Genomic DNA, 17,804 nt, shown 5'->3' with positions numbered 1-17,804 from the left:
TAAATAGGTGCGCTCGACAAGGACGGGAGGGGGGAGGGAAGACGAACGGGGGTGCGAAGAAAGGGCTTAACACAGGAGACATGGAAGACAGGATGGACGCGACGAAGATGTCGCGGAAGAAGCAGTCGCACAGCGACAGGATTGACGACCTGGGAGACACGGAACGGACCAATGAACCGCGGAGTCAACTTACGAGAAGCTGTCGTAAGAGGAAGGTTGCGAGTGGAAAGCCACACTCTCTGGCCGCAACAATACCTTGGACTCTTAATCCTGCGTTTATTGGCGGCTCACCGTCTGTGCCCTGTAACGGCAAAGTGCAGACCTCACCCTCCTCCAGGTGCGCTCACAACGTTGGACAAACGCTTGAGCGGAGGGAACGCTGGACTCGGCAAGCTGGGATGAGAACAGAGGAGGCTGGTAACCCAGACTACTCTGAAACGGAGATAACCCGGTAGCAGACGAAGGAAGCGAATTGTGAGCGTATTCTGCCCAGGGGAGCTGTTCTGCCCAAGACGCAGGGTTTCTGAAAGAAAGGCTGCGTAGTATGCGACCAATCGTCTGATTGGCCCTCTCTGCTTGACCGTTAGACTGGGGATGAAACCCGGAAGAGAGACTGACGGACGCACCAATCAAACGACAGAACTCCCTCCAAAACTGTGACGTGAATTGCGGGCCTCTGTCTGAAACGGCGTCTAACGGGAGGCCATGAATTCTGAATACATTCTCAATAATGATTTGTGCCGTCTCCTTAGCGGAAGGAAGTTTAGCGAGGGGAATGAAATGTGCCGCCTTAGAGAACCTATCGACAACCGTCAGAATCACAGTCTTCCCCGCAGACAAAGGCAGACCGGTAATGAAGTCTAAGGCAATGTGAGACCATGGTCGAGAAGGAATGGGGAGCGGTCTGAGACGACCGGCAGGAGGAGAGTTACCCGACTTAGTCTGCGCGCAGTCCGAACAAGCAGCCACGAAACGGCGCGTGTCACGCTCCTGAGTCGGCCACCAAAAGCGCTGGCGAATAGACGCAAGAGTGCCTCGAACACCGGGATGACCAGCTAACTTGGCAGAGTGAGCCCACTGAAGAACAGCCAGACGAGTGGAAACAGGAACGAAAAGGAGGTTACTAGGACAAGCGCGCGGCGACGCAGTGTGCGTGAGTGCTTGCTTAACCTGTCTTTCAATTCCCCAGACTGTTAACCCGACAACACGCCCATAAGGAAGAATCCCCTCGGGATCAGTAGAAGCCACAGAAGAACTAAACAGACGGGATAAGGCATCAGGCTTGGTGTTCTTGCTACCCGGACGGTAAGAAATCACAAACTCGAAACGAGCGAAAAACAACGCCCAACGAGCTTGACGGGCATTAAGTCGTTTGGCAGAACGGATGTACTCAAGGTTCTTATGGTCTGTCCAAACGACAAAAGGAACGGTCGCCCCTCCAACCACTGTCGCCATTCGCCTAGGGCTAAGCGGATGGCGAGCAGTTCACGGTTACCCACATCATAGTTGCGCTCAGATGGCGACAGGCGATGAGAAAAATAAGCGCAAGGATGAACCTTATCGTCAGACTGGAAGCGCTGGGATAGAATGGCTCCCACGCCTACCTCTGAAGCGTCAACCTCGACAATGAATTGTCTAGTGACGTCAGGAGTAACGAGGATAGGAGCGGACGTAAAACGTTCTTTTAGAAGATCAAAAGCTCCCTGGGCGGAACCGACCACTTAAAACACGTCTTGACAGAAGTAAGAGCTGTGAGAGGGGCAGCAACTTGACCGAAATTACGAATGAAACGCCGATAGAAATTAGCGAAACCTAAAAAGCGCTGCAACTCGACACGTGACCTTGGAACGGGCCAATCACTGACAGCTTGGACCTTAGCGGAATCCATCTGAATGCCTTCAGCGGAAATAACGGAACCGAGAAAAGTAACGGAGGAGACATGAAAAGAGCACTTCTCAGCCTTTACGTAGAGACAATTCTCTAAAAGGCGCTGTAGAACACGTCGAACGTGCTGAACATGAATCTCGAGTGACGGAGAAAAAATCAGGATATCGTCAAGATAGACAAAAACAAAAATGTTCAGCATGTCTCTCAGAACATCATTAACTAATGCCTGAAAAACAGCTGGCGCATTGGCGAGACCGAACGGCAGAACCCGGTACTCAAAATGCCCTAACGGAGTGTTAAACGCCGTTTTCCACTCGTCCCCCTCTCTGATGCGCACGAGATGGTAAGCGTTACGAAGGTCCAACTTAGTAAAGCACCTGGCTCCCTGCAGAATCTCGAAGGCTGATGACATAAGGGGAAGCGGATAACGATTCTTAACCGTTATGTCATTCAGCCTCGATAATCCACGCAGGGGCGCAGAGTACCGTCCTTCTTCTTAACAAAAAGAACCCCGCCCCGGCCGGAGAAGAAGAAGGCACTATGGTACCGGCGTCAAGAGACACAGACAAATAATCCTCGAGAGCCTTACGTTCGGGAGCCGACAGAGAGTATAGTCTACCTCGAGGAGGAGTGGTCCCCGGAAGGAGATCAATACTACAATCATACGACCGGTGAGGAGGAAGGGAGTTGGCTCGGGACCGACTGAAGACCGTGCGCAGATCATGATATTCCTCCGGCACTCCTGTCAAATCGCCAGGTTCCTCCTGAGAAGTAGGGACAGAAGAAACGGGAGGGATGGCAGACATTAAACACTTCACATGACAAGAAACGTTCCAGGATAGGATAGAATTACTAGACCAATTAATAGAAGGATTATGACATACTAGCCAGGGATGACCCAAAACAACAGGTGTAAACGGTGAACGGAAAATCAAAAAAGAAATAGTCTCACTGTGGTTACCAGATACTGTGAGGGTTAAAGGTAGTGTCTCAAATCTGATACTGGGAAGATGACTACCATCTAAGGCGAACATGGGCGTAGGCTTATCTAACTCTCTGAAAGGAATGTCATGTTTCCGAACCCATGCTTCGTCCATGAAACAACCCTCAGCCCCAGAGTCTATCAAGGCACTACATGTAGCACCCGAACCGGTCCAGCGTAGGTGGACCGACAAAGTAGTACAGGACCTTGATGGAGAGACTTGAGTAGTTGCGCTCACCTGTAGCCCTCCGCTTACAGATGAGCTCTGGCTTTTACTGGACATGAATTAACAAAATGTCCAGCAACTCCGCAATAGAGGCACAGGCGGTTGGTGATCCTCCGTTCCCTCTCCTTATTCGAGATGCGAATCCCTCCCAGCTGCATGGGCTCAGTCTCAAAGCCAGAGGAGGGAGATGGTTGCGATGCGGAGCAGGGAAACACCGTTGATGCGAGCTCTCTTCCACGAGCCCGGTGACGAAGATCTACCCGTCGTTCTATGCGGATGGCGAGAGCAATCAAAGAGTCCACATCTGAAGGAACCTCCCGGGAGAGAATCTCATCCTTAACCACTGCGTGGAGTCCCTCCAGAAAACGAGCGAGCAGCGCCGGCTCGTTCCACTCACTAGAGGCAGCAAGAGTGCGAAACTCAATGGAATAATCCGTTATGGACCGTTCACCTTGGCATAAGGAAGCCAGGGCCCTAGAAGCCTCCCCACCAAAAACTGAACGGTCAAAAACCCGAATCATCTCCTCTTTAAAGTTCTGGAATTTGTTAGAGCAATCAGCCCTTGCCTCCCAGATAGCTGTGCCCCATTCTCGAGCCCGGCCAGTAAGGAGTGAAATGACGTAAGCAACCCGAGCTCTCTCTCTAGAGTATGTGTTGGGTTGGAGAGAGAACACAATCTCACACTGCGTGAGAAAGGAGCGGCACTCAGTGGGCTGCCCGGAGTAGCAAGGTGGGTTATTAACCCTAGGTTCTGGAGGCTCGGCAGGCCAGGAAGTAACAGGTGGCACGAGACGTAGACTCTGGAACTGTCCAGAGAGGTCGGAAACCTGAGCGGCCAGGTTCTCCACGGCATGGCGAGCAGCAGACAATTCCTGCTCGTGTCTGCCGAGCATGGCTCCTTGGATCTCGACGGCAGTGTAACGAGCGTCTGAAGTCGCTGGGTCCATTCCTTGGTCGGTTCCTTCTGTCATGCAGGTGAAAGAGGACCCAAAAGCGACTTAACAGAAACAGAGTTTATTTAAATCCAAACAGGGAATAACAAAAATCCTCTAGTCTGTAGAGGGGAATAACTAGAGAAGCGGCCACAGACTGCAGGTCGCTTCGGGTAGGCGCAGGCCGTAGTTGATAGAGCCACCTGCTCACACGCAGCATCTGATGAAGGCAAAAAACACGACAGGACAGGGCGAAACACAATCACAGCATGGTGAATACAAAACAAGGAACCGACGGGACAGGAACGGATCACAAAGGAATAAATAGGGACTCTAATCAGGGGAAAGGATCGGGAACAGGTGTGGGAAGACTAAATGATGATTAGGGGAATAGGAACAGCTGGGAGCAGGAACGGAACGATAGAGAGAAGAGAGAGCGAGAGAGTGAGAGAGGGAGGGGGAGAGAGAGGGATAGAAGGAGGGAAAGAACCAAATAAGACCAGCAGAGGGAAACGAATAGCATGGGGAGCACAGGGACAAGACATGATAATAAATGACAAACATGACACCAGCACCCTCTACTTGCAAGGATAACGAAACTGAGCAGCCAAGTTTCAGCCTCCTGGCATAGGAAACCAGGTTTTTGGCAAAAATGTCCTGGTACTTGATGTTCATTATGCCATTGACCTTAACAAGAGCCACAAGAGTAGTGGATGCAAAATAGCCCCATAATATCAAAGATCCAGCACCATATTTTATGAGGTACTTTTCTACATACACTGGGGTGAACAAGTATTTCATACACTGCCGATTTTGCAGGTTTTCCTACTTACAAAGCATGTAGAGGTCTGTAATTTTTACCATAGGTATACTTCAACTGTGTGAGACGGAATCTACAACAAAAATCCAGAAAATCACATTGCATGATTTTTAAGAAATTAATTTGCATTTTATTGCATGACATAAGTATTTGATCATCCACCAACCAGTAAGAATTCCTGCTCTCACAGACCTGTTAGTTTTTCTTTAAGAAGCCCTCCTGTTCTCCACTCATTACCTGTATTAACTGCACCTGCTTGAACTCGTTACCCGTATAAAAGACACCTGTCCACACACTCAATCAAACAGACTCCAACCTCTCCACAATGGCCAAGACCAGTGAGCTGTGTAAGGACATCAGGGATAAAATTGTAGACCTGCACAAGGCTGGGATGGGCTACAGGACAATAGGCAAACAGCTTGGTGAGAAGGCAACAACTGTTGGTGCAATTATTAGAAAAAGGAAGAAGTTCAAGATGACGGTCAATCACCCTCGGTCTGGGGCTCCATGCAAAATCTCACCTCGTGGGGCATCAATGATCATGAGGAAGGTGAGGGATCAGCCCAGAACTACACAGAAGGACCTGGTCAATGACCTGAAGAGAGATGGGACCACAATCTCAAAGAAAACCATTAGTAACACACTACACCGTTATGGATTAAAATCCTGCAGGGCACGCAAGGTCACCCTGCTCAAGCCAGCGCATGTCCAGGCCCATCTGAAGTTTGCCAATGACCATCTGGATGATCCAGAGGAGGAATGGGAGAAGGTCATGTGGTCTGATGAGACAAAAATATAGCTTTTTGGTCTAAACTCCACTCGCCGTGTTTGGAGGAAGAAGGATGAGTACAACCCCAAGAACACCATCCCAACCGTGAAGCATGGAGGTGGAAACATCATTCTTTGGGGATGCGTTTCTGCAAAGGGGACAGGACGACTGCACCGTATTGAGGGGAGGACGGATGGGGCTATGTATTGCGAGATCTTGGTCAACAACCTCCTTTCCTCAGTAAGAGCATTGAAGATGGGTCGTGGCTGGTTCTTCCAGCATGACAACGATCCGAAACACACAGCCATGGCAACTAAGGAGTGGCTCCGTAAGAAGCATATCAAGGTCCTGGAGTGGCCTAGCCAGTCTCCAGACCTGAACCCAATAGAACATCTTTGGAGGGAGCTGAAAGTCCTTATTGCCCAGCGACAGCCCCGAAACCTGAAGGATCTGGAGAAGGTCAGTATGGAGGAGTGTGCCAAAATCCCTGCTGCAGTGTGTGCAAACCTGGTCAAGAACTACAGGAAACGTATGATCTCTGTAATTGCAAACAAAGGTTTCTGTACCAAATATTAAGTTCTGCTTTTCTGCTGTATCAAATACTTGTCATGCAATAAAATTCAAATTAATTACTTAAAAATCATTACAATGTGATTTTCTGGATTTTTGTTTTAGATTCCGTCTCTCACAGTTGAAGTGTATCCATGATAAGAATTACAGACCTCTACATGCTTTGTAAGTCGGAAAACCTGCAAAATCGGCAGTGTATCAAATACTTGTTCTCCCCACTGTATGCTTCTGTTTATAAAATAATATAATTTTAGAAATGTATAGAGCAATCAATACAGCTCATTATTTGTATTCATTATTGAATACGGTCTATTGCTCATCTTTGTCAATCATTTTGGACCAGACACACGAGAGGAGCTGGGAGCCTGTGACGAATCCTGAATCCTGCTTCCTGTCTCTGAGTGACTGTTGGATGTGTGGAGGAACCAACAAACGAATGAACGAACGCTGTGATAAATCACACAACGAACACTCCGTGAATATTTCTGTCTCTCTGTCTACATCACAAAGCGGTGCCCTACATAAACGATATACACAGATACCACACTGTGAGCTGTGTTAGCAAATCTGCCACAGTGCAGGGAGAAAGCAAGTGAGAGAGAGGGAGAAACAGAAAGAAAGAAAAGAAGGGAAACAGAGAGAGAGAGGGATGTGGTTGCTGTGTGCAGCCCCCCTGCCGTCTGAGCTCTTTATCATTGGGGTTTGAAGCGGGCAGACTACTGAAGGCGTCACTGTCAACACGCTTACCTCACCCCTGTTCCTGCTTGTCAGAGCTACTTAAACATTACTCGCTACAGAGATAAGTAGCCCTCTTCCTCGTCCTCCAGTTGCTTCCCTAAGGATGACATGGAGGTGATTTCTGAAGACTCTCTCCCTCTGCCGCTCACTCTCTTTTCTTCTTGTCCCGCTGTCTTTTGCTCTCTCTCTCTCTCTCTCTCTCTCTCTCTCTCTCTCTCTCTCTCTCTCTCTCTCTCTCTCTTCCTCCATCTCTCTCTCTCTCTCTCTCTCTCTCTCTCTCTCTCTCTCTCTCTCTCTCTCTCTCTCTCTCTTCCTCCATCTCTCTCTCTCTCTCTCTCTCTCTCTCTCTCTCTCTCTCTCTCTCTCTATCTCTTCCTCCATCTCTCTCGTTTTCTCAAAATCTGTCTTTCTGTCCTCTCTGTTCCTCTTCCTTTCATTCTCTATGTCTCTCTATTTTACTCCAGCTCCCTCAAAATCAAATTCTCTCTTCTCTTACTCTGTTCTTCTCTTTCCCGGCACTCTCTTGTGCTCATACACACGTGTGAGGCTGCTGCGAGGACCTTTCAGGCTGCAATCACTTCACATTTGTTTCAGCGATTAATTCTCTGGTGTGCAACAGCGAGAGAGAGCAATGGCGAGAGACAGAAAGAAAGATGCGGAGAGAGAAAGTAACTGTGTGTGAGAGAGAGAGAGAGAGAGAGAGAGAGAGAGAGAGAGAGAGAGAGAGAGACAGAAAGAGAGAGAGAGAGAGAGAGAGAGAGAGAGAGAGAGAGAGAGAGAGAGAGAGAGAGAGAGAGAGAGAGAGAGAGAGGCAACGAAGGGAAGTCAGGGGACGTGAAAACAGGAATGTGGCTCCTCGCATAGCGTTGCCATGACAACAGACATTACTTCACAGAAACAGCACTCAGAATGTCTGTGTGGGCCGGGATAGTTACAGTCAGTTAAAGGCTAGGTGCGCCGCGTCAGCCAACCTATCCCATCACTGCGTTTCTCCAGCATCACTAAAGGGGTGCCGTGTGTTCGTGCTACATGAGCTTAGCTAACTCTAGAGCTCAAATTTCTTTTGATTTGTACGTGTTTGAATGCAGTCCCTGCCAGTTCAGATTAACACAGAGAAATACTGTAGCTACATTAAAAGGGGCATAAGAGTGATTTCAATATGAAACAAGCAAATATCATCATATGTTCATAATTAATGACATGCCTAAGTAAACAAGCCCGCATTTACAATTCTTTGTGGTCTGCACTTTTCATCAAGATGTACAGTGCATCCAGAAAGTATTCAGGCCCCTTGACTTTTTCCACATTTTGTTTTCGTTACAGCCACATACTAAAATGTATTCAATTGTTTTTTTCTCTCAACAATCTATACACAATACCCCATGAAGCAAAAACTGTTTTTTAAAATTTTTCTCAAATGTATTAAAAATAAATAATTATCACATTTACATACAGTACCGTTCAAAAGTTTGGGCAAAGTAACATAAACTTGATCAGAAATACAGTGTAGAAATTGCTAATGATGTAAATGACTGTTGTAGCTGGAAATGGCAGATTTTTTATGGAGTATATACATAGGCGTACAGAGGCCCATTATCAGCAACCATCACTCCTGTGTTCCAATGGCACGTTGTGTTAGCTAATCCAAGTTTGTCATTTTAAAAGGCTAATTGATCATTAGAAAACCCTTTTGCAATTATGTTAGCACAGCTGAAAACTATTGTTCTGATAAAAGAAGCTAGAAAACTGGCCTTCTTTAGACTAGTTGAGTATCTGGAGCATCAGCATTTGTGGGTTTGATTACAGGCTCAAAATGGCCAGAAACAAATACCTTTCTTCTGAAACTCGTCAGTCTATTCTTGTTCTGAGAAACTAAGGCTATTCCATGTGAGAAATTGCCAAGAAGTTGAAGATCTCGTACAACGCTGTGTACTACTCCCTTCACAGAACAGCACAAACGGTCTCTAACCAGAATAGAAAGAGGAGTGGGAGGCCCCAGTGCACAACTGAGCAAGAGGACAAGTACAATAGAGTGTCTAGTTTGAGAAACAGACGACTCACAAGTCCTCGACTGGCAGCTTCATTAAATAGTACCCACAAACACCAGTCTCAACGTCAACAGTGAAGAGGCATCTCCGGGATGCTCTTTCAAAAACAAGGACATTTCTAAGTGACCCCAAACTTTTGAACGGTAGTGTAAGAATTCAGACCCTTTACTCAGTAATTTGTTGAAGCACCTTTGGCAGCGATTACAGCCTCGAGTCTTCTTTGCACACGTGTATTTGAGGAGTTTCTCCCGTCCTTTGAAAATTCTCTCAAGCTCATGTTGGATGGGGAGTGTCGCTGCACAGCTATTTTCAGGTCTTTTCAGATATAATCGATTGAGTTCAAGTCCGAGCTCTTGGTTGGCCACTCTAGGATATTCAGATCCTTTTTCCTGAAGCCACTCCTGCGTTGTCTTGGTTGTGTGCTTAGAGTCGTTGTCCTGTTGGAAGGTGAACCTTCGCCCCAGTCTCTGTACTTTGCTATTTTCATCTTTCCTTTGATACTGACTAGTCTCAACATGCCACCACCATGCTTCACCGCAGTGATGTTGCAAGGTTTCCTCCAGACGTGACGCTTTGCATTCAGGCCAAAAAGTTCAATCTTGGTTTTATCAGACGAGAATCTTGTTACTGGGACCGAGAGACAGCTTGTATTTCAAGGCCATCAGACTGTTAAATATCCATCAGTAGCCGGATTCCACCCGGTTATATAACCCTGCACCTTAGAGGCTGCTGCCCTATATAAACTCAGCAAAAAAAGAAACATCCCTTTTTCAGAACACTGCCTTTCAAAGATAATTCGTACAAATCCAAATAACTTCACAGATCTTCATTGTAAAGGGTTTAAACTGTGTCCCATGCTTGTTCAATTAACCATTAACAATTAACCCTCCCGTGGTCTTGGGGGTCAGAGTGACCCAGGCCCTGAGTTTCGAGGGTTCTCCCGCGCCGTCCTGGGGTCAGCGTAACCATCTCCTCAGCCAGCACTAGCAAGAAGTGTGTTATTGTGTGTACCGTGTGAATTGGGGACCCAGCCATGGCTACACATGTCCAGACATGCCCCGCTGTGTGTGTGAGTGCAAGAGGACAGATGGTGAGGGCTATGGCCATTCCCCCAGAAATGTCCAGGAACTTGCAGGTGCTTTGGTGGAAGAGTGGGGTAACATCTCACAGCAAGAACTGGCAAATCTGTATCTGGTGTGGCCACACCAGTTGACAGTGAGAGGACGTTTCTATTTTTGCTGAGTTTACATAGACTTGGAATCACTGGCCACTTTAATAATGGAACACTAGTCACTTTAATAATGTTTAAATAATGTTTACATACTGCTTTACTCATCTCAAATGTATATACTGTATTCTATTCTACTGTATTTTAGTCAATGCCACTCCGACATTGCTTGGTCTAATATTTATATATTTCTCAATTCCTTTCTTTTACTTTTAGATTAGTGTCTATTGTTGTGAAATGTTCGATACTGCTAGGAACAAAAACATTTCGGTACACCCGCAATAACATCTGCTAAATATGTATATGTGACCAATACCATTTGATTTCATATGACAAGAAGTAACAGCTCAGTTTTGAGAAGTCAAAATAAGAAGAGAGCTGGACCAGTCTTGATTAGTTGGCTCTGGACTCTTAAAACAATAAAATGAAACAACAAGCATGCCAATAAAAGACATCAAATGTTGTTAAAGAACACAAAACACAAAGGCATCATTGATTAAAACTCTTAAGGATCGGACCCTTTACTTACATTTTCGGCTAAATTGACATACCCAAATCTAACTGCCTGTAGCTCAGGACCTGAAGCAAGGATATGCATATTTGTGATACTATTTGAAAGGAAACACTTTGAAGTTTGTGAAAATGTGAAATTAATGTAGGAGAATATAACACATTAGATCTGATAAAAGATAATACAAAGAAAAAAACATGCATATGTTTTAATATTTCATCATCTTTGAAATGCAAGAGAAAGGCCACAATATATTTTTCCAATTTAAGCACAATTTAGTGTATGGGCAAAGTTAGTGTATGGGCAAAGTTTTAGACTGATCCAATGAACTACTGCATTACTGTTCAAAATGTTGTATCAAGTCTGCCCAAATGTGCCAAATTGGTACATAACGGTGTGCTCTCCTCAAACAATAGCATGGTATTTCTTCACTGTAATAGCTACTGTAAATTGGACAGTGCAGTTAGAGTAACATTAATTTAAGCTTTCTGCCCATATCAGAAATGTCTATGTCCTGGGAAATGTTCTTGTTACTTACAACATCATGCTAATCACATTAGCGCACGTTAGCTCAACTGTACCACGTGGGGGACACTGATCCCGTATAGGCCAAGCTAGGCCAAGCTAAAAAGGCTGATTGACAAATGGGATTTTAACCCCTCACACAGTTTCACGGTACAATGCAGAGTTCCATATAACACATTGATAATAAAACATCTAAAAAGCATGATACACTTCCTAAAATATACACAAATAATGATGAAATCATCAAACGTTTATTACTGCTACAATTAAAAAAATAAACTTTGCTCTTAAATTCCCAATGCTAGGCCCCTTGATTTCTCATAGTGTCACGTTCGGACATTTATTTCCCTTATTTTGTCTTTATTTAGTATGGTCAGGGCGTGAGTTGGGGTGGGCAGTCTATGTTTGTTTTTCTGTTTGGTTTCTGTTTCGGCCTAGTATGGTTCTCAATCAGAGGCAGGTCTCATTAGTTGTCTCTGATTGAGAATCATACTTAGGTAGCCTGGGTTTCACTGTTGGTTTGTGGGTGTTTGTTTGTCGCCACACGGTACTGTTTTGGTTTCGTTTCTTCACGTTTCTTTTGTATTTTTTTGTATTCAGTGTTTAGTACATTCTTTGATTAAAGTTATGGACCCTTACCACGTTGCATCTTGGTGCGATCCTTACTCCTCTTCAGACGAAGAAGAGATCTGCCGTTACACATAGTTTCACCTCCAAGTTAGTATAATGCCTAAAAAGCAGCCCTGCTTGAAGCTGGTACTACATATTCACTGTCTGTGTAGTCCTGGCAAACTGCACTTTAAACCGACAATATGTACAGCGCTTCATAATTCTCTGAACTGGAATAAACTGTGCCGCTGATAGAGATTTCCATGCGTTGCCCCAAACCTCAACAGGGGTCTTGAAATGATATTGATTTGGATGTTTCAGGAAACAATTAACACGAGCCATGGCATGAGAAATGTGTGTGTTTTCATGTGCTGGACCAACAAGCACATCAGAACAGAGAACAATTGTGTTACTATGCCTGGTGTTAGCTCTACATCTGGTTGAACGAGTGGTATGCCCATCTGTCGAGCAAAAAACACACATGACGAGCAAAAACTTCGACCTTGATCAGTGCTTATAACCTCTCCCAGCATGTCTACCTTATCACGTTGTTCTGCCAGCTGTACAATGGTGAGATCCTTGTTTGGATACATTCATGTGTAGACTATACAGATAATTCCTATCTTCATTCCTATGACAAACATCCATTCAAAGGGCAGGCAAATAATGTCTGAGATCACTACAAATTAAACACTGGTCAGATCCGTATTCTCACTCTGATCAATGGCATGTAAGTACTTGGTACCATCAGGACCTACATGTATGTCATCTCTCATGACCACCTGCAAACAAGTTCCTCATAGTCAGTTGGCAAGACCATGCTCATTTACTGAACTGAGATGCTGTGATTGTTGGTCTTCTGTTTGCTTATGAAACCATTTGCTCGCTCAAATGGAAAGCACCAGAAACCATATACTGGACCATAGTCAAAAATAATTTCAGAAAGTCGCTATGGAGGAGCATATTTGGTGTGCAATAGTGTTTTCCATACGACTTTCCAAAGCTCTCACAGAACGGTTGCATGTGGCAATGAGCCCCTCCAACTCACTCCATTTTGACATAACTTTTATATAAGATGGTACAGGCTTTGAAAAAATGGGTCCAGCAATCATAATGGGCATCCTCCACAAATGGGCATCCATTAGGGCCAAATAAGAAGTTAAACGCATGTCCAATATTTCCATTATTGTGCATTGTAGGTGCTTTCAGTGCATCAATTTGAAGTTGAATATTTCTTAGTATTCCATCATCCAGCACACCAATATTCTTCCAGACGGTAAAAAAGTGTTTTGTTGTCCCCAGTAAAATAGTATGCATAGGGTCATCTACAGACATGTCTATGGGCATGAAATATGGCTATTTAAATATTTCAGAGAATCTGGCCCCAGTTTCAGTCTCTATTCTTTTCTTCTCTGACTTGGTCTTCCCCTGTGTCAACATACTCCCTTGTATTTTGTGAACTTCATTCTGACGTTGTCCATCCAGTCCATAATGGAGTAATCTGCCTTGCGCTTTGACATGGTAGCAACACAGTCTATTCTTACAGCCAATCGTCAATCAATAATATGTGAGGTTGAGATATTCTATAGAATTACCAATACACACATTGAGCCAAGTCTTGGGTATGTATCTGTGCACCTAGAGCCAAAAATGGTGGATAAATTAAGATGTTTTACTAAGGCATTTTACCATTGACAAAATTAACACAGTTCTGGTCTACATAGACCACATAGACACCAATGCAATAGCAGCTGCATCTGGTCTACTTGTATATGAACCAAAACATTTTTACCAATTAGCGACCATATATAGTCATTGGGAGCTACGCACTGATGGGACAGTAAGTGTAGTTTCATGAAACACTGGCAAAAACTGAAATACAGTGGAATAAAAGGGAGCGTGTCATGATTAAAATGTAAATAATCCAATCAAATTAACAAAACCAAAAGTGAGAGTGTGACCGTTGAAAATTACCAATCAAATGAATGCGATTTGAAAACTCTGCAAGGCACAACAATTCATTGGGGGGGGTTTTCTACTGGAGGCTATTTAAAAATATATATTCCTGTAGCTAATAATGTTGCACCAAGCCATGGAAATGGTTATGGATAAGGTTTATAACTGTACTCTTTGTCCACAATACTCTATACCCCAAGGCCACAACCTTCCAAATGCGACTCCACAACAATGTGAGAAGCAGTCCTATTATTTGTCAACAAAGCAATCTAGCCAGCTAGCATAGCTACCTCTGCTAGACAGCGCTGTAGCAGCTGTAACATTAGCAGAAGTTAAATTACTACAGCAAATATAACATTGGTCAAAAACTAACATTACTAGCTAGCTGGTTAACACATTTTGTAGTTAAAATGATCATGTTACATGGATTTTACTTGTAACATGATAAAACAAGCTAATTTTAACAAGCTACCAAAGCATAGTTGGCTAATGTTAGCTACCCAACATTGGTGGAAGAATGGATAGCTTGGTAATTAATTAGCTAGATAACTAAGCCTATTAAAATACAGCAAAGGAGACAAGAGGTTATTGCCTGTTTATTTTTTAAATTTATACAATTAGTTTGTGGGACCCGCAGGCCCGCCAGGAGTCTCTTTGTGCAAGGGAACGATGCATCACCAAACCAGGGCATGGATTTCCAACAACTGATCATGTAAGGGCCAGGCTGAATCAGAGGCTGGACTACAACACTAGCTGATATGAACGAAAGACTGATGACACAAGTAGCTCAACTATTCCAACTATTCCAACAGCAGCAGCTATAGCAGAGCACGTATCCAGAGAATGCACCAGAAAGGGAGACAGGTGTTCGTAACCTTTACAACTTGCACATTGGTGGTAGATAGCTAAAGACAAATATTTGAACCCTGTTAATTTGCTAATGATGGGCCACATATGTAACATGAATTAGAGGTGTGAATACCATAAATCATGAATTTCATGTTTTTTCTCATGTCTCAGGAAGAATAGTCCGCACAACACCCATGTACTGTCTGCTAGGTTAGTCAGCTGAGATTAAGGTACACAGATGGAAAGTGGAGCATGGCAGATTTTGAAGGTGAGGAGTCCCATAAATTTTCTAAATGATTTTGAAGCATTTATCCATTGTAACACTGACTCCTCAGATGCAGCTGCAAATCTATATCATACTGAAAGAGAGAGACAGGCATAAGTCATCAGACACCCCAGACAGAGGGAGCAAAGGAATGGGACATAGAAATGTGAAGGCAGTTTAGTTGTGAGGCAGTTTAGTTTATAAATGTGAACCAATCCATACATTGTAAATACCATACAGAATTTTTAAAAGTTGAGACCTGTTCCACAGATTTGTGTGTGCTTTTTTAGCATTGAGATGAATTGAGATTCCAGAGTTGTTTATTGGACAGAATAATTTATTGTCTCCTGTAATTTCACTGGTGATGTCTGGTGTAAAGACAGACCCAGAGGACCTGGATGCATTTTTAATAACTTCTCCACCCTGGCACTTCTCCGAGTTTGAGGACCTGATTGCGTCAGCAGATTACGGGGAGAAAAAGCACTATCAGAATGAAAACCGGAGCAAACGTCCCACGTACACCGCAGCCCTACCATCAGGAACTAGCCAGCTAACTAGCTACTAGCTAGTAGTCAGTTAGTCACTGCTAGTTCTCTGACCGTTAACTTGGACACCAGCCAGCTTCAGCTCGGTCAATACCTGCCAGTCTGCACAGCACAATATTGACCCAGCGCATATCAGACTGCTTTTTCTATACCACATCACCGGATTCCTACCGCAAGCTCTGGACCATTACACCGGATCATCGCAGCTAGCTAGCTGCAACCTGAGTGGCTACTGCTGGCTAACGCCTGCTGGCTAACACCTCTGTCCCGATGCAAGCACCAGTTAGCTTGGAGCTAGCCTCGAGCTGGGCCCATCTCCCGGCTAGCCGAAGAGATCTTCCAGCTAATTCTTGGGCTACAATACCTCTTTTGCCAATTGGCCTGGACCCTTTATTTCCGACACGGAGCCCCCCCCAATCCATCACGACTGGTCTGCCGACGTAATCGTCCGAGGACGTTTCAACAGGCTTTTCCATTGAGATGTTGCCGATAACCCATCTGCTAGCCCCGGTTTTCTGAATCGCCGTGTCCCCAGCTAGCCTAGCGTAGTAGCGACTACCGAATGGCCCCCTGACTCACCTATTGCTGCTCATTGAACCATATGATCACTAGGCTACACATTCTTCCCCTTAATGTCAATATGCCTTGTTTACTGCTGTTTAGGTTAGTTATTATTGTTTTATTTCACTGTAGAGTCCCCAGTCCCACCCAACATGCCTTAGATAGCTCATTTATCCCACCCCCCACACTTACGGAGACCTCACCTGGCTTAACTGGGTCCTCCAGAGACACAACCGCCCTCATCGTCACTCAATACCTAGGTTTACCTCCACTGTACTCACATCCTACCAGACCCTTGTCTGTAAATTATGCTCTGAATCTATTCCACCAGAAATCTGCTCCTTTTATTCTCTGTTCTCAACGCACTAGACGACCATTTCTTATAGCCTTTAGCCGTACCCGTATCCTACTCCTCCTCTGTTCCTCTGGTGATGTAGAGGTTAACACAGGCCCTGTAGTCTCCAGCACCACACCTATTCCCCAGGCGCTCTCATTTGTTGACTTCTGTAACCGTAAAAGCCTTGGTTTCATGCATGTTAACATCAGAAGCCTCCTCCGGAAGTTTGTTATATTCACTGCTTTAGCACACTCCGCCAACTCTGATGTCCTAGCTGTGTCTGAATCCTGGCTTAGGAAAATTCCATCCCCAACTACAACAATTTCCGACAAGATAGAACTGCCAAAGGGGGCGGAGTTGCAATCTACTGCAGAGATAGCCCGCAGAGTTCTGTCATACTATCCAGGTCTGTGCCCAAACAATTCACGCTTCTACTTCCAAAAATCCACCTTTCAAGAAATAGGTCTTTCACCGTTGCCACTTGTTATAGACCCCCTCAGCCCCCAGCTTCGCCCTGGACACCATATGCAAATTAATTTCCCCCCATTTATCTTCAGTTTTTACTATTAGGTGACCTAAACTGGGATATGCTTAATTAACACGCCAGCCGTCCTACAATCTAAGCTAGATGCCCTCAATCTCACCCAAATTATCATGGAACCTACCAGGTACAACCCCAAATCCGTAAACTCGGGCACCCTCATAGATATCATCCTGACCAACCTGCCCTCTAAATACAACGCTGCTGTCTTCAACCAGGATCCCAGCGATCACTGCCTCATTGCTTGCATCTGCAATGGGTCCGCGGTCAAACAACCACCCCCATCACAATCAAATGCTCCCTTGAAAACTTCAGCGAGCATGCCTTTCTAAAATCGACCTGGCCCGGGTATCCTGGAAAAATATTGACCTCATTCTGCCTGTAGAGGATGCCTGGTTATTTTTTTAAAGTGCTTTCCTCACCATCTTAAATAAGCATGCCCCATTCAAAACATTTACAACTAAGAACAGATATAGCTCTTGGTTAAACCCCAGACTTGATTGCCCTTGACCAGCACAAAAACATACTGTGGCGTACTGCATTAGCATTGAAATAGCCCCCACGATATGCAACTTTTCAGGGAAGTCAGGAACAAATATACACAGTCTGTTAGGAAAGCTAAGGCTAGCTTTTTTAAACAGAAATTTGCATCCTGTAGCACTAATTCCGAAAAGTTTTGGGACACTGTAAAGTCCATGGAGAATAAGAGCACCTCCTCCCAGCTGCCCACTGCACTGAGGCTAGGAAACACTGTCACCACCGATAAATCTGCGATAATCGATCATTTAAATAAGCATTTTGCTATGGCTGGCCATGCTTTCAACCTGGTTACCCCTACTTCCGAGCATGTCATGGGTGCACCTCAGCCATGCTCAAGGTCCTAAACGATATCATAACCGCATCGA

The 17,804-nt window shown here is 44.9% G+C and overlaps 1 protein-coding gene across 2 annotated transcripts in view; it reads right to left on the bottom strand.

Annotated features, from left to right (window-relative positions):
* LOC123991686 (MAM domain-containing glycosylphosphatidylinositol anchor protein 2-like) overlaps nt 1-17,804 on the bottom strand; it is a 371,078-nt gene that overhangs the window by 334,995 nt on the left and 18,279 nt on the right. The window lies entirely within an intron of this gene.

This window comes from Oncorhynchus gorbuscha, linkage group LG12 (genome assembly GCF_021184085.1).
Source record: "Oncorhynchus gorbuscha isolate QuinsamMale2020 ecotype Even-year linkage group LG12, OgorEven_v1.0, whole genome shotgun sequence".
NCBI lineage: Eukaryota > Metazoa > Chordata > Actinopteri > Salmoniformes > Salmonidae > Oncorhynchus > Oncorhynchus gorbuscha.
The sequence above is the reverse complement of the archived record's forward strand: the minus strand, read 5'-3'. Positions and strand labels throughout refer to the sequence as shown.